Here is an 18,208-nt window from a genome sequence, read left to right as displayed (position 1 = left end):
TTGAGTAATCCTTCCGTAATGATGGTTTACCGTGTTTCCTTATAAAGCCGTAAAACGAATGGCAGCGATCAGGGAGCATTTTATGTCTTAATACGAGAGTTATCTCGACTGTAAGTGAGATGTATTCACGGATATTTTATTTACCTGTGGGGTTTCCTATTCAATGGAGATGCTATTCCTGTTCCTTCTTGTAGGGCTTTTTTCGTAGTGTGCTAATCTTAACTGTGATATAAAAAACGCAATTTTTAACCTACAGAAGGGTGAGTAAAACTAAGCCAACGGTGTTAGTGACGAGATTGTAGGAAAATACTTGTAGCTTCGTATGCCGTCATATTCCACGAATTACTCTCGCTTTACTCTTTGAAACTGCTCTACCTGTATTTATATGCTTGATAACAAAATATTTATCCTAAATAAATAAACAGAGGATATTACAATAGTTGTTAAATATTCCTAAAATCAAATACCTTTTATATGCATTTCTTTTCAATAAACCATGAAGTGTAGATATTTAAATTTTGGACCTTTACGTATTTAAAAAAAAACTCCTGATCAGTCCTACTGCAGTATTGTACATAAAATACTCACAACAATTTTATACATACTAACTCTGCCATGTTTAAATGTTCTGTTAACATTCTCACTCATATAGCGAATTTATGCTTCAACATCTATTCACTTTTAGCATAAAGATTTGTGCTTCCTGCTGAAATCATACACCTATAAAGACAATGTATCAGTTTCCAATATTATAACCTATCAGTAATAATTTTATAGGGAGTGACGCTGAATTATAATATTCAATAGAAATAAAGACTGGAATTATGTGATGATATATTATATAAATACTTCGACATTATTAAACGACTGTGAAAATTGCCCGTAATAGTTTTAAGAGATCATTTTTGTATTTAGTTTTTAAATTCGATAAAGCAAAGTAGTGAAAAACCCTTTTTGAGACCTTTATTTGGATTTTCTGTAATAGAAAACTAAACAAATGTTAAATTTTCCTGTTTCCCGTTTTCTCCACCTGTCTCCATCTCCCCGCTTGAATAAAAATCTTTTACCTCCTCTCAGCTCTAAACAACGGAGCATACGCCCCTCGCAAAAGGAGACTCCTTCCATTTTCCCGGCAGTGTCAGAGGGAGAAAGAGAGAACCTGGATATTCCAGTTGGCTGTCAGATTGTCTCCTGGGTGCGCATGTACCAACGTCAACACTGAGACGTTACAAAAAAGCTAACGGTGATAATGCGGCTCCCCCTTTCCCGTCCGGCCCTTTTTGCGTATGTCTTTTAGCTCGCAGTCAACCGCGCTTGAAATGCCATGCAAACAAGAAAATAACCAAGCCTGCTGGAATTTCTTTTTATTATTTTCTTTCACTTTTCTGAGAAGTCACCTCTCTGATGATTTTTTGCATCTTGTCGAAATTTGTCGAGAATAATTCTTTCGAGTCTTATAAAGGAATTTTGAATAGGTATTTTGCGTGAGAGGTACATTTCTACCAATTCTTATACAAGTAGTAAAATATAATTGCATTATCCATTTTTTAATCGAGGTTTCATCATACGTATTTGTAGCTCCCAGAAGTGTTCTTTCAATTGCACTGCAATATTCATTTATACTCTATTTTTTCCTTGTTATATAAGTTGACAAGTTTAATTTCATTAATCTCATAATTTCTTAGATGTCAACAATGTATGCCTCTTAACAGCACCATTGAGTTTTTTGATATAATATTTAAGCAAAATGAAAGAATATTAGTCTTTTATTAGGAAAAAAAGTTTATTCACGAGCCATATAGTCTGTAGAAGGTACATAAATACTTTTAAAAAAGGATAGATCTCAGTAAAGACCTCAATCATTTTTATAAATGTTTCTGGAATTGGTCAAAGCAATTAGAAAGAAAGTGAAAGTCTCCCTTGTCAACTTTAGAGTTTCGTCTATTTACCTAAAATTCTTTTCCCTTTCCATTTGTTTCTATCACAGATTGTCGCTCCACACGATCAACCCACCAACTCCACTCATCCTTCCACTAAGTCCCCTCCTCTACCCCTGTCTTTCTCACTCATCCGCTCTCTCCCTTATCTGCCAATCCGTCCCTCAGCAGCACTAGGTGCCCTTTCCTCTCCTCTCCCCTTCCACACTGCAAACCTAGCTGCCCCCCAATCCCTTTCCGAAACCCACAGCCTCCACCCGTGCTCTCTCCTCTCAAGTCCTCCCTTCCCCCCTACTTCTTTCTCCCCCAACCCCCCTCTTTCTCTCTCGTCAACTCCGATGGGGATTTATGGTCCTTTCAATTGGCAACCTCGTGATGAGTACGAGATAAAATGATTTATGCCCGCCCTCTGTGGACGGCGTCCGGAACCTCACACGCCTATAGTACGTAACGTTCGTGTCTCTCTCTTTTTCCTCTACCTTCTGTCTCTCTCATTCTCTGCCTCCCCCCTCCAAACTCTTGCTCTCACCTCCCAGCCTCTCTCTCTCAAACGTTCAAATTCTTCCAAAATTCCAACTCTCCTTCATTCTGCATTATCCGCCTCTCTTTCATATCTGGGGAGAATATGAATACGCGTTTGCGAGAGAAATACATTTAGAATCAAAGAAATGGCAAATATAAGTTGACCAAAGTTATGGGAAAAGTTAGAATAGTGTGTTGTGTGTGAATATATGTGTAATCAAGTTAAGGGTGAGGGAGGAAAGAGGGTTGGAGAGAATAAAATATGAGAACTGAGTTTGAGGTAAAACAGAGATTTATTACCAAAAGAATAAGTATCATATTGTTTGTCTCAGTTTTTCACACTCTAGCGTGCTTATGTATTGTATGTTTCCCGTCATCGTGTTATAACTGCGGGAATAATTACAACTTAAATGTTAATAAACAAGAAAATGTGATATAGATGATAAAAGTATTATAAAAGTATTGCCTTTTTATATTCTTATTTTGCTTTTTTTTAATTATTACAATTTACAATGGTCTAAAGATTTACCCCTAATTTAGATTTTACTGTATTTGAAATAAAAATGTTTCAACATACTTTCATTTGTAAAATTTAAGCCCTGTTAATGTTTTTAGTTGGCTGGTGGTGACAGAACGTTAACCAACGGTTTTTGAGGGTTTATTAAAGCGAAATATAATTCACGGCTGTAAACTTATCGAAAAATGTAAAGGAATAAGGCAATAAATACTTGCAAGAAACTCATCCATGTATATATTTTCATTTCAGTAACAATATTAGCATAAATATAATTACCTATATAATAACTACATTTCTCAATTGGATGAAGGTTCTAAAATGCGGAAATGTATCGGATGAAATGGCTCCTAATAGTATTTGGGTCAGTAAGGCGATTTTCTAAGCTATACATTTGCTCAGCTATTGTCGAGTTAGCCCCCACTGACGAATTACGCTCAGCGGCCATCTTGCAGAGAGAGTTATTGACCGCGTGATGGAGGGCCTGTTGTGGGTTTCCCTGGAGAAGGGGTGGGGGTCTGGGAGGGTTAAAATGGAGGACCCGAGGTGGGGAGAATGGAAAAGAAGAGGCAGAGAGGTAAGACGAGCTTTTCTGAAGATACTGAATTAGTGCGTGGCCACAATCTTAAGGTCAATGCTAACAATCTTAATTAATAACGTGGTGCTTGTTCCTGATTCTCACGAGTTTTTAAGAATTTAACTTCCTTCCGCACAAATAACAAGTTCGTAAGGGACCGCCATTACTAAGATTGATTCATCAAAGAGATAGGCTTCTCACCCAGGTCCTTCGTGATTGGACACTTGTTATATTCTAGGATAAAAACAAGAAGATTATCATCCTAAATTAGTCTATTTCATACATTTTGGATAATTTTATAACTATCAATTAAACTATTTGGGATTCAGAATTTTCCGGAGTAAATAATTCTTTCCAAAGTCACATAATTACAAAAAATGGTCTTAGAAATTTTGATTACACCAATTAATGAATGTCTTCCTATGTAAGGGAGAGTGTCATTATTTATAAATATTACTGAAATGTAGTAGATAACGATGGTAAACCTTTAAATTCTCTCTCTACTTGCCGGGATTCTTTGAAATACCCTAACTGCTAAGTAGGCAGTGGTATTCAGCGCGTATCTATCAAATAAAAATTATAACTATATATTGAATCATCTAAATCCTTAGACAACTCTTTTTATGCATATTGAGAAACTTTGGAGACAAGCATGAAGGCCTAAAACAATTTTCGGACTAATTTTTTTGTGAGACAGTATAATTTGATCTACTTGATCAAAGTGGTTCTACCTTCCAATTTTAAACATGTTTGTGGAACACTTATAAAGTTGATACAAGAGTTTATGTGACAACGGTTTGATTTCATTATTAGATCAACTGTAACAGTGTGGAATGATAGTGGTAAAAAGGAGGAACTTATTAACTTTTCGAGGCTAGATTATTATATGAGTAAGTTACTAATTGATATACCTGCAGGGTTTCTTACGGTAAGTTGTAGTGTATTACCATTTAGATGATTTGACCAAAACGTTGAGGCTTCTTTGAGAAAGATTATGACCAGAGAGGCATAAAATATTCGATGGACTTAAAGTTTATCTTCGGCAAATAACATTCGGCATTTTCATAACCCAAAAGATAATTCGTTTAGAATAGACCAAGCTTCTCCTTCAGATATATTCATGTGCAAACATTTTTATATTTGGCTAAATAGAAGTAAATTATGGGATAAAAGAGGAGTAAAATGATGAGATTTCTATTCATAATCGTCACCTTTATTTTCATGACACAAAATTATGTCCATTATAAAGCGTAGCAATATCCTCCGGATAATTATTGAAACACGAAAATTTTGGAAGCAACATAAGATTATCTTTCCCCAATACCGTGTCTGTTCCCGTCTAGAAATTTTAAGAATATAAAGAAATGTGGCAACTTATATCCAAAATTTTTAATCCTGATTATGACTTAAGGAGTTCAGATTAAAATTAAATTTAATTTCAATGACTATGAAATTTCATGATTTATTAAACCAGAGGTAATAAGTTTACAATCATAAATTAACTGTAGAGGGGTGCCTAAACATGGTTAAGTAAAAATTACTTTTTTGTTTTCCGATGCGTATTTTTACTTTTAAAAAGTCATGAAATTCATCATTTAACTGTCAAAACAAAGCATCGGAGGGTTAAGCATGAAAGTATAAATTTTAACAATGTAAGGATTTTTTGAATAATGTAATTGATTATTTTATAATGGAACTTCGCGTATATAAAAAGTGATACTTAACGAGGTTACAAATATGGAATTTATTTATTAATAGGACGAACAGCCATTTTCAGGCACTTTGAAACATTAAATAGAAAATACGGATTGCTTTGGGACTACTATGCTTGGAGAAAATGTGATGGAAGGAGAAACGGAAAACTCATGGAAGGGAGGTCGGGAGAAATAGGTAGATTTGGGTTTTTGAGTGGGTGGGAGCCCTGGAGACTTCCGTGATGCATGCACAGGGGACTGTTCCTCTTGTGTGTGACCGTAGTTGGAATCTGGACGAGAGAGAATACACGAGGCGGTACGCTGGAAAAAGGACGGCGAGGTGGAAGGCGAGGATGTACGACGAAGGAGGGAGGGAGATGAAAGGTGGGAACAAGAGAGGTGGAAGAGAGAGAAAAAGAGTGGCGCTCTTTCTTTCCCCTGACGGCAGTAGGAGGCCCGGCCCGTTCAGCGGTTGCATTCCACTGGGCCCATCCGGTTTCTGGTCACCCCACGACCCAGCCTTCATTCCTGACTCCACACACACACAGAGAGCTCTCGACCTCTCCTCAACCACCACCACTGAGCTACCCTCCTCCATCGCCCCTCTGCCCAACCTTCTCGGCTTCTCAAGCATTCTCTCTCTCTTTTCTTTACTTCAGCCTCACTCTCCTCCTCCCAGGGCGCCATTCTCACGTCCAACTCAGCCATGGTGATCCCCTAAAATGCAATGCCTAGAGGATGTGGGTTAACCATGCAAGAAGAGGAAGGCTTAGTCGTCCGGCCATGGATCTACTTGGTACCGGTGGCCCCCCGGGAGCTCCAATGCTATATGAGGGCACCACCTACCGAAAATATCTACCTGCCTACATTCCGATCCGTGGGCCACGCCTGCGAAAGTGGTCATGCTAAATCCTTCTTTCTTTGATAGTAACTTTGTCATGGAGATGAGAGCTTTCCATTATATTTTATAACTTGTCATTGATGCGGAAAGAGCTCCCCGCTAAACAGGTACCAGACCCTTGAAGTGATATTAAAAAGCGAAAATGGCGGAGGGAAAATAAGGTTGATTATTTTAATATATTAATTTTGGAAAACCAATGATCATTTGGGGAAAATGCATTTAAGGTCTTATATAATTTAATCGCTGTCTAAATGGAAAGCAAATATAAGTGATAATGTTGGGGATGACAATAAAATCCATTAAATATCATGAGAAGAAAAGTGATGCCATTATATGATAATCGAATACAGCATTCTTTTAGCTATGGTCTGAAGAAAATGGCCTCAAAAAATTTGAGTTGCAAAGTTCCTCCCGTAAAAACTTACATTTGCAGAAAACTTTGACTGGTAGCAAATACATTTACTGACATTGTCTCCACTTAAAATTTTATCTAGCTGTTTATTCTCATTATTGGTGGTAATAATGCGGGTCAAGTTCAACGGCTGCCTTTAGAAGGTATAATGTAATGTAATTTAGTATATGTTTACTCATCCGAAAGCAAATGATCTCTCAAGACACTTTCTTATTAGTTTTTAAAACCTGATTTTCCTTTAGACTTGAAGTAAATATTCGCTAAACTACTCCTTTGTATGTTTTAACTTTAGGGTTTGCATTCAGACTGTAGTTTAGATTCATGCGTCGGTTGTACATGATCAGAATTTCACAAAATATTTTTCCCAATGGATTTTACTATGGGAGATAGCTTTTAACATTTTCAGAAAATTTACTTGAGGAATCTAATATTTTTTTATTCTATATATATATGTATATATATATATATATATATATATATATATATATATATATATATATGTGTATATATATAATTATATATATATGTTTATATATACATATATATATATATATATATATATATATATATATATATATATATATATATATATATGTATATATATATATATATATATATATATGTATATATATCTATTCATTTATATAAACCATTTTTTTATGGATTGAATATACACACACTAATAAATATATATATATATATTTTTATATATATATATATATATATATATATATATATATATATATATATATATATATATGCACACACATACATAAATATTTACAAATTTATCGGTCCAATCAATATCATGAATGCTTGCCATTGAAAATTGAATAATAAAATATTTAAAAGTTAAATCACTCTGCCATTGCTTAAGTGAAATAATCTTCAGCACATACGTGACGTGCATGCTTAATCTTCAAGTCATGTGGTAATGGGGATACACAATCAGTCGTTTGCTCAGATATTTATTGATAATAAATGTTAGAATACTTAATCTCTCCGAGGAGAATAACGTTTTCAGGTGATTCAGAGGGTGAAAAGAAACCGGAGGCGGATGGGAATTATTACCAGCGGAAGCTTTCTGTACACTCGACACGTCGTAAAGTTTTTCGAATGTTTTGGAAAGGGCGAAGAAGTTCGGAGTGGGTTGATCGGGAAGTCAGCGTGGCGGAGAGCACACGAGCGACGGCCGGTGAATAATTCATCGCCGAGGCCCGTTTGTTATACGTCCTGGAGAATCTCTCTGCCTTAGCTCTATCAGTGGCATATCTATTGTTATGATATGTAATTCTTAGTGAAGGGATATCGACTCATCTTAATCTCGTTACCCTTTTATGCAGTATTTCGCTTGATTCCGTAGCACTGTGACCAAATATTTTAATCGAGTTCCCCTGAAAGAACTATTAACCCTGAATTCAATATACGAAAGAAAAATTCCAATATATGCCAATCAGCTCAGTTAAATGTATTCTCGTTTATCTTACGAAGCAATCAATTTTACATATTGCGGAAACTATACACTAATGGAAAACTGAATGAAGAAAAAAAGGAAAAATTCGTAAAAATATTTTAATAGCCCTTTAGTTTACGAAAATATCACACTACCTGAAATTTTTATCTGGGAGGCTATTATGAGCAAATTGTTGCACATTTTTAAATATATTTTACCTTTAAAGGATTAACGAGATTTCTTTTCCTACCGATAAATATATTCATTCAGCAATGATACTTTATGAATTTTTTAAAATTCGTATCTATGTATTTTCATTATATTGGTAATATATGTAGATAATCAAAAAATATACGATGCTTTCAGCATCTTACTGTGTAATTTTTTAATAAATTCCTTGTTTCTTATATACTATAAATTTAATTTCTTTCGTTTTTTGCCTATTTCCCGGATATTGATGGATATTATTTTATCATACCCTGCTTTAACACAGTGTATACATAAGTGCCATGGCTCTCCTCATTATTAATAACTACGCTGTCTTCTCACCAAATTTTCTTTCATAGTTAATGCGCTTAGTAAATTATATGCATTTATAATTTATATCCTTTTTTATTACTTACGCTCTCCTCGCATAATTCTATTTGCGTGCATTTTTCTGAAGCAGACATATAATATATTGTAGCCCATTATAAAATGGTGTATCATTTGAATTATTTAATAGTGAAATTATGAAGATGAGTCCAGACGGAAATATATTTTCAATGTTATTATTCCATTTCAAATTTTCTTATTTTTATTAAATACTGAAACATCAATTTTGAGGTATTTAGGATAGACAACTCCTTTAAAATATATTTTTAATATTTTTTATCGAGGGGAAATTTAGTATTAGCAACAAGAGATTAGGTAAATGTAATATTTTTCTTTAATTTTATCGAAAAATGTGAACGGCTGCGTCTGCGCAAATAATTGGACCATCGAATAAAAACATTTATGACATAAAATATTCCCTATAACCTTTTTGAATCATGTCATACTTGCTTCATAAGTTAAATAAACATTTTCTCGAATCTAGTGATAGTTATTTCGTTTTAATTGAAAACTCTCCGACGAATTTGAGTTTCTTACAATTCTCTTCCCATTTTTGTGTAATAGTAGTATTTTCCTCCATTCCTATCCCACCCTAATTTTATTTTAGCTGTTTGATTATTACTCAATTTGAAACTTTGTAGAAATATAAAATTCGTAGATTGATGGCAATATAGTATATGAAGAATTTGGCTGCGTAGATTTTCGCGGCGGTGGCTTGAAGAATTCTGCATGTCCGGGTTTTCACCGCGTTGTTGTTTGAAGCCGACAACAGTTTCGCCGAAGTTTCATCCGGCGTCTTCAGGTCGAAGGTCGAAGAACTGTTGTCGGCTTCAAACAACAACGCGGTGAAAACCCGGACATGCAGAATTCTTCATATGAAGAATTTGTTGCTCATAAATATAAATTATTCGCTAGCAAAATTTCAAAGCAATAAAATACAAAAATTTTGTTTAATGATTTCTCTGTTGAATTTGGCTGTCGGTAGGAAGTTCATGCAATGTGAATTTATAAGTAATTGATAAAAAAATTATTTCACATATTCGTTAAATAGTTTTTGTTGTGTACTTTCCATTCTAAAACGAAAATAATTTAAATCGCACCGCGTTGATTAAAGGAAGTGAATAAATATTTTTCAGTTCAGCCTCTGAATATGGCGTTTGTATTAACCATCTTACCAAAAGCTTCTGTCACATGTTCAAAGACCTTTAATTTGAAATGGACAGAAAAATAAATAAGGGCTAAAATGTTTCGTGCTCTGAAAATTGCCAATTTTCTCTCGTATCATGTGAATTTTTCTACAGGCATTTACAAACTCATTCCAGGCATCAACAAATGGATGGCGTATTCGTTACGTTGATGTCACCTCGGAGGCCTTAATTCAGTCATTCTCTCTTACTCAGTTGGGCAATCAATCCTCCGCGCGCTACTTTTATCCTTCAAGAAACGGTGATGCCTGAAACATTCAAGGATAAACCCTGATCGCGTACAGAACATCAATTCTCTAACTCCCCCCTCTCTATAACTCCCCTCCCCCGCCCACCCACACGGCGTACTTGCACGCAGATCCCCCTTCTCTTCGCTCAGCTTCCACCATTCGCAAACACACACACGCACAAACACTCTCCAACCTCCACTTCCCCTCCTCTCCTCACACGCCTTACCCCTCTTTGGACATGAGCAGAACACTTGTCCTGAAGAGCTACTTATTTCACACAACCTCCTCGTCGCTCTTCCCAGGAGGAAATCTTTCCCCGACCCGCCCTCGACTCCGTACGTCACTTCCTCTTTTCTTTACACCAGACTCCTTCCCCGCACCTAACCCTCCCCGTCCCCATCTCCTATATATTGCATCGCTCTTTTCCAGCAACCCCCGTCGTACCTCGTAAGATCTCTTCTCTCATCCGTTTCTCGAGGGTAAGGGTTGGGGGCAAGTAAATGGGAGGACTACCCCGACCTTGTTTGAGACAAAAGGCAATGCGGGGGTGTGAGTGGAATGAGGAAGGGCCGTAGGATGGGATAGGGGGTAATGAAAGGTGGTGGGAGGAGCGGACTGTAAGATGAGAGCCAATTCTGAGAGCTCACTCCCTACCCCACCCACCCTCCCTTCTCCAAAAATCCCCTAGCTCTATACGGCTGTGGTACTAAACACCCGGAACTTCCCCTCTACCGCTCACCGCCCCTCCTACTCGTCTTTTAAAACCATTGCTTCCCTCTCTTTTGTCTAAGATTACTTACTTTATTTACCGTCGCATTCCCACGCCCAAGAGTTTGGGTAGACTTTTTTTCCAAATCTGATATCGAGATGCTTTTTTATAACTTGAGCATTGTGTTGTCTCTACAACGATTGAAATATGCCTGCGATCACTACTGCCATTTGATCTTAACTTAAATTTGTATTGAAATAGTGAGATATGCGTTTTTGTTCGATTGGTCTCCAGAAAACCTCCATCAGACTTTAACTTTTATTTTCTAAATTTAATTTTGAGTTGTTTTTGAAGTACTGGAAGAAATTTATGGAGGGATTGTCGAGTTAGACATTTTCAAGATATTTTTCCTCACAATTTCGTACGCATATAAAAAAGATAACAGTGAATTTTCAGCAGTTTTACATTTTCCAAATGAAAATACGCTTGAGAGATGATAATTAATTCACTAAAGAGATAGCTATAAGGTTAACTCTTACGAGTAGAGTTTTCCGACGCATCTAATACATTAAGCAAATACACTAAAAATATTTTCAATTACTTTCATTATGAAGATATACCGTAGTAACTCGCTTATTAGTGCACCAACAGCTTAGATTTCTCAGCATCCATAAACTTCTCAAACCATTGTTCACATATTTTTTAATTCAAACTTCTAATAACTGCTCTAATGGCCTGCCAATTGTATCATGGAACAGAAATGAAGACTTGCAGACATAGTCTTGGATTCAGGGCCAAAACACAAAATTTCCTTTGAAATCTCTCTCTTAGCTTTACTCATAACACTTTTCCAAGTATATTTCCAATTATAATCCTATATTGGCATAATTTAGTTTTTTCAATGGTGAGTACGTTTCTCTTTCGAAAAAGGTTTTCAAATTTGTAGTATAATCATTACGTGCAACATTTTGGCAAACCTCCCAGAATATCCGTTTTATAATACAAATATTTGTACATAGAAACAATTTCCAGGTTAAAACCATATCGTTTCATATGGCTCAAAAAAGTAGATGATAACTCCGTAGGTGCGAAATTATTAAGTTACCCTGTTGGAATCAATTCATCAAATATAAATATATTTGATAGTTTCCTTGTTAGCTTTTTGTAAAATGACATTAAGGTACCATAAGCGCCAATGGAGTGAATTCTAATGAATTAAAATCCACAAATTTTAATAGTTCTCTATATGACGAAAAAGGCGGTCATTGCATTATGTAGAATAAATTTATAAAAATAATAATTTAAGTATGCATTCTAAGGTATGAATTCAAAATATCTAACCGTGATATACTCGCAGGCTATATCTCGCTCGTACATACATATGCAAGGCTAACATGCTCCATGGATAACTCACTCACGACTATTACTTATACATACGCAATTACATTTATTAATAACTAAATTAAACTATTTTTATAAGCTTAACTTTTCTTTTGGGAATAAGAAATTCAATTGCAACTTCCTTAAAATCAAAGTTACGCTTCCAACCTGTATGAAAACAATGATTAAAAGTAGTGATACTTTCCCCAATTTAATTTTGCATGTCATTGATCCAATTAGACATTATCTACGACAATAGCTGTTAATAATATAAAAATTTTATTTAACTTAACCACCTGAAGTGACCCTGAATATAAAATGGAAGATGTTTTCCTGCCTCCTCATGGGGAAGGAAAATAATTTTTTTTGTGAGTTAACAAATGATCTCCTTCGACGTCCATCTCTTATCGCCTTCTTATCTCCGCCCTCCCTCCCCCGTGAGCACTCCCGCACCAGCCTCTCTTCCTTTGGCCAGTCATCCCTCGCCCTCCCCCATCTTTCCCTCTTTTCTCGCTAACTTCCTCATTCTCCGCGTCTTTCCTCACCTCACCGTGAAGTTGCGTTTCGTATGTTCCCATACGCCCACACCTCCACTCCCCCCAATCCTCACTTGCACCCTTCCACAAACCTCCAGTGCCCAACTCTCGCACTGCTGGAACCACCCCTCCAAGCATTCGCGCCCCTCGCCCACTCTCCATTCCGCCTCACCTTCCCACGAAATCTCCCACCACGCCTTCTTCCCACCTCGCCCCGCCCCCCGCCGCCGCCACTTTCCTCTCCCCCGGTTTTCATCCACTTTGCCATCTCCCGAAGGACTAGAATCCCCCAGGCTCCTTTTTCTTCCAAGTTGATTCCACCGCGAAAGCCAGCTCTCTTCCTCACCCTCCCCGGTGGCTTGGTCCCCCTCCTCCAAACCGAAATACCTCCCCCCAAGCCCCTGCTTCCCACTCCCTCCTCCCCGAAACCCTCCACTCGCCCCATTCCCCTTTTATACCAACACTCCCTACATTTCTCTCCGGAACCCCTACACCCTCCCTCATCCTCACCTTCCCTCCCCGCTTCATCCCCCTCTCCCGCACTCCGCTTAATTAAACCACCGGGATTCCTTTGGACGCAACTCCCAGGATCCTTTTCGCCAGCGCCACCAACACTACCCCCACCTCCCCTCTTCGATATCCCCAACCCGCCCACACCACTCCACCGCCCTCCCTCCCCGCCTCGCTATATCATCCAAGTAGCCCCACCCCCGCGGTCTCCCGGCTTCTCCTCCTGCCTCCTTCCACCCCCTTTTACCGTGTTATAGCCACCGCCCCCACCCTCTCCCTCCTCTTCTGCTTAGGATTGTTTCCAAGACTTAAAGTGGGAATGGGGGTGTTTCACACCCTACCACCCCCTCTCTCTCTCTCTCTCTTTCGTCCTTTCTCCTCTTGCCATGAGTTCTCCTGCTTCCCTTTTACTTTCTTTTCTCATGCTCCTCGAGTCCACACATCGAGTTTCCTCCATCCTCAACGTCTCCTTCCCCACCAGTCTTCTTCCCATCCTCTCTCCTCCGACCGGGTCCGGCACACTACCCTTTGTCGTCCCTTTATCCTTCTCTCTGTCGGCCATGAACATTTTTCCGTCTCCTTCTGTTTCAATAGCCTTCATCCATTATTTTGTTTCCTCCCCCTCCCCCCCAGCTATTTTTCTTCTTATAAAGATCTCATATCTTATGGTTAAAATATAGTTTTGAATAATTTTACGTTGAAATTTTCGCCTCGAACAGGGTTCTCACATGGATTGTAAGATATCCAGTAACTGATTCTACCACTTGGTGTTCTAATGCATAAAAATAAGCATTTATCTAAGTGACATTTTAATTCTGCAGAATATCTAGAACCGGTCTATGGCTCAATTCCTTGAGATTAGACTGGTTGGCAGCGAAGTACCTCAACACCTAATTCATTCATAATTGGTTGATATTGGGTAATTTTACATTTTTTCCGTTTTCACTTATCTTTTTAGTATTTTATTCCAAATTTAAGCGCAAAAACTGATTTTTTTTAATTTCTTTAATTAATTAGTATTTGTGAAATGTCGATTTTTTTACAATATATTACTTTAATGTTCATCTACCTGTATTTAGATATTCTAAAAAAGGAAAACAATGTCTATGCGGCTGAATTTTGTTGCTAATATATTTCATTTTGGGAAACCACGTTTAAATAGTTGTATGATTATAATAAAAGATTGGCATATTGCTGGTTATCGTTCAACAATGAATAACTCAATGCCATATTACCATGCATGGATACAATTAACTGTAAAATATTTCTGAGGCGCTGACTTATCTTATAGCTATATATACTGTTATTCTTACATTGATGAATTAATCACAGGTTTATTTAATATACGCAAAATAATAATTTTACACATTCATGTAAAACGAGTAAAAATATGATTAATCTAATAAAATTTATTGGTATAAAATCCTTTTTCCTATTTTTCCGTGAGAAGAATTAACTTTCCTAAGTATTTGGTCATAGAGGATGAATATTTAAAAACTTGGTCAAAAGTCTATACGAATTCCATGCATATATGTGTTTAAAATGAAAATATAAGAGTATCATCTCAATATGAGTACCTGATACGACTGTAATAAATAAAATTTTCCCAAAAACTTTGCAACGAGGATGGGTGGCGGGAGAGGAGAGCACGGCGATGAAGAAGGGAGGACGGAGGTCCTCTTCACCCAATGGGCATATCCATCCCCGTTGCCTTTTATCCCCTCGGGTTTCATTTGTTTCCTTGGCTCACTTTTGCTGACCCCTTAAGGAGAGATCCCCATTCACCCAGACTTAGGGGTCGGAAGTAGACAGCCACCCTCTCTCACCCTCATCTAGGCACCATTCTCTAGCCGGAATGGCATAATTGCCGTGGACTCACTTAAAACCTCTAGCCTCAGCCCCACTTTATATATATCCTCCGTTCTAATACGATTTCTCTCACTTTCTTCATCCACTCTCACACCACCATTTATATATTCACAACTTATCCCCGTCTCTTACTTCTGGAACGCCGAGCTAAACTTCCGTTCGCTATCTGTGAGCACGGGAGTAGTCATTTATATGCTGAACAATTTCCTATTTTCCCACAGGCAATAGAAAGGGAAAACATTTATTGTTGCATTATACTTCAGGATTTATGTACGGGCAGAAAGTCAATGGATTCCGAGATATAAGTCGTATCCAGTTCCCACTTGCGAATCACCCAATAGTTGTGAGGTCAAGCCTAGACATGGCGAGATTGGAGGTGTATGCGGCTTATCAGGAATCTAATTAAATGTGTGAGGGAGATGAACGATCAAAATAGATATTGGAACAAGAGAGAGCCTTCCATTATCACACCTGATTTTCTATTAATATGTAGAGAATTAATGAATTGGCGTAGAAGAAACGTGATAATCATGGAAGTTCTTCTGGAATTCATTCCACCAGTTAGGTTTGTTGATGGACAAGCTTACGTTGGCACGTCTGCCAGAGTACTTAAGTCATCACTGTGTGTATCAGAAAATCAGGGAGATAGATATAGTATAAAATTTAGTGTAATCAAAACAAAGGTTATGAATAATTAAAAATAGCAATTTTCCACAAAAATAAAATTTAATGCGACCGGTTTCAATGTTACTACATCATCATCAGGTCCTGATGATGATGTAGTAACATTGAAACCGGTCGCATTAAATTTTATTTTTGTGGAAAATTGCTATTTTTAATTAATCATGATATTCCACCATATCACGCCTGAAACGTCTCTTTTTAAAGGTTATGAAGTTTTCGAGAAAGTGTAAAAGACATTAAACAGGAAAATAGGAGAGCAAAAACTAGAGCAGGTGGTACAGTTTAAATACTAGGAAAGTGTCTTATAACAGGATGACAACAATAGTGGAGATATAGGAATGAGAACTTCATTAATCAAAGAAGCTTTCAGGAAGGAAAGAGGTGATGACAGGGATTTGTATCGTAGTAAGTATGTAAAGGGAAAAGCTATTAAAAAATGTTGAGTACATCCAGAACATATTTAAACATACCTCTTAAGTTCATAATCATCTGAAGAGATTAGACTTTGTTTTGTCAATCTTCAAGCTGTTTTCGCAAACAATAGGATCCTAACTAGAGTTAGAATCCAAATCCACCCGACACAGGAATAAAGAGCTGAATGGTGCTTGATAACATATAATATATATACAATGGAATAAACAAGGTTTTTTTTGTAATAAATGCAATGCAAGAAATTCCGGCCTATAGCAATTCCAGGTTATAAAATATGTTTTCCCAGAAATGGGTACCTTTATTTTATTATTTTCATCTGATTTTAAGCGTTTACGTGAAATTTGAATTTCACTGAGATGATGTCAATATTATAATGTCATTCAAAATATAAATTTTAAAATTATTAGTAGCATATTGTTTGATCAAAGGTACGGTCAGTTATTTGGTAAATATTGAGATAGTTTCTAAATCACATTCTCTACCTGTCCTTTGGGAGGAGAGCGTTTTATATTGCATGTTAATATGGTAGTGGTATGTCGCCATCTTACTTTTAAAATTCTGGATTCCACGTAATAGGATAAATTTCTTCCTACATCTTAAAACACGATTATTTGTCACATGTTTGCGGGGTATTATGTAGATGTAGATAGGTTATACTGAAAAACCACAATTTTTTAAATCACCACTGGTCAAAAGAATCTACTTAATTATTCCCGCCTACAATTCACTCCTATTTAAAGATAAAATAACTGATTTAAACGATCAAATGCACAAAAATAGTATACAGTGATGTTAACTTATTATGGCAATACAATGTTATGCTTTAACAAAATTTCAAAAAATAAATTGAACCGGTACACATTTGAAACTCGTCCTCCTAGCTAAATTTCATCTTCTTACGAAAGCTGAATTTTTTTCATTTTTTCGTTCAATGTCATATTTAAGTACTGTACAACAAATTCATTCACTTAAGTTCTTTAGAACTGCTTCTGTATAAGAGCTTTATACTGCGAAGTTGCAGTTGACATAAAATTTAGTCCATGAGGCACAAGGGAATAATTTTAGCACAGTAGCAGACGTGACAGAGTTTTAACACCCTCATACTAAGTGTTTCTCATTTTGGGTCAGGAAAGAGAAGGTGGCAAACCGCTCGCTTGGAAAGGTCCAATATTTCCGAGGAAAATGTTATGTGCTAGCATTTTCCTAAAGGTCATTCCCAAATAGAGGATAGGGTAACATTACGATGACGACAGCAGGTTACGGTGCAACGAACACAATATTTCTCCCCTGAATTTTGACAGCTCTTGTTATATATGTTGATTATAATTTTTGCATTTATTTTGCTCACATAATAACTTTTATTACATTGAAGATCAGTATTCATCCCATGCATAACTTACACTCTTCGAGATGCGGAAATCCACTGTTAGAAAGCAGGAAAAACAAGAATTTAATTTATAAGCGTTCATATTTTCATTTGATTTTTGCTTAAGGATTTTAATTAACTATATTTATCACTAATTTCATCCATGGATCATTTTGTCCATTGTTAACTTAATAATATTGATCGTTAATGAATTGCATGACTTAATAAAGAATTTCCACTACTTATGTTTGAAATAGCATACATTTTACGTAAAATCCGTTATTCGTTTGCATGGAAGGTATAGGACTTTGATTAAAATTATTAATAATGGCAAACTTTGTAATATCTGTCGTTTCGTAGAAAAATTTATGGCACTTGATTAGAAAATATCGCGACTGCAACTTTCAAACTTTGAATGAAGTTAAAATCATTCAAGAGTTCTGGTTCGAACCCCGGTCAGGGCGATTTATCTTTTTCGCTCTCGCATTTAATGTTCAAATTCTTTAATCTTTAAACTATTTTTGCAACCGCAAAATGTGGTAGTCCTTAATAAAATCATCGTTACGATGATTGAGAAATGCAGTAAATTACTTCCTAAATAAATCAAAGTGTTTCTTATTACCAGCAACTATTTTCTATCGAAACAAATTAAAATTCCTACTAAATAATACATTCCGATTTGA

The sequence above is a fragment of the Hetaerina americana genome, unplaced genomic scaffold (assembly GCF_022747635.1).
Source record: "Hetaerina americana unplaced genomic scaffold, ioHetAmer1.1.p SCAF_3, whole genome shotgun sequence".
Taxonomy (NCBI): Eukaryota; Metazoa; Arthropoda; class Insecta; order Odonata; family Calopterygidae; genus Hetaerina; species Hetaerina americana.
Note: the sequence above shows the minus strand (reverse complement) of the source record.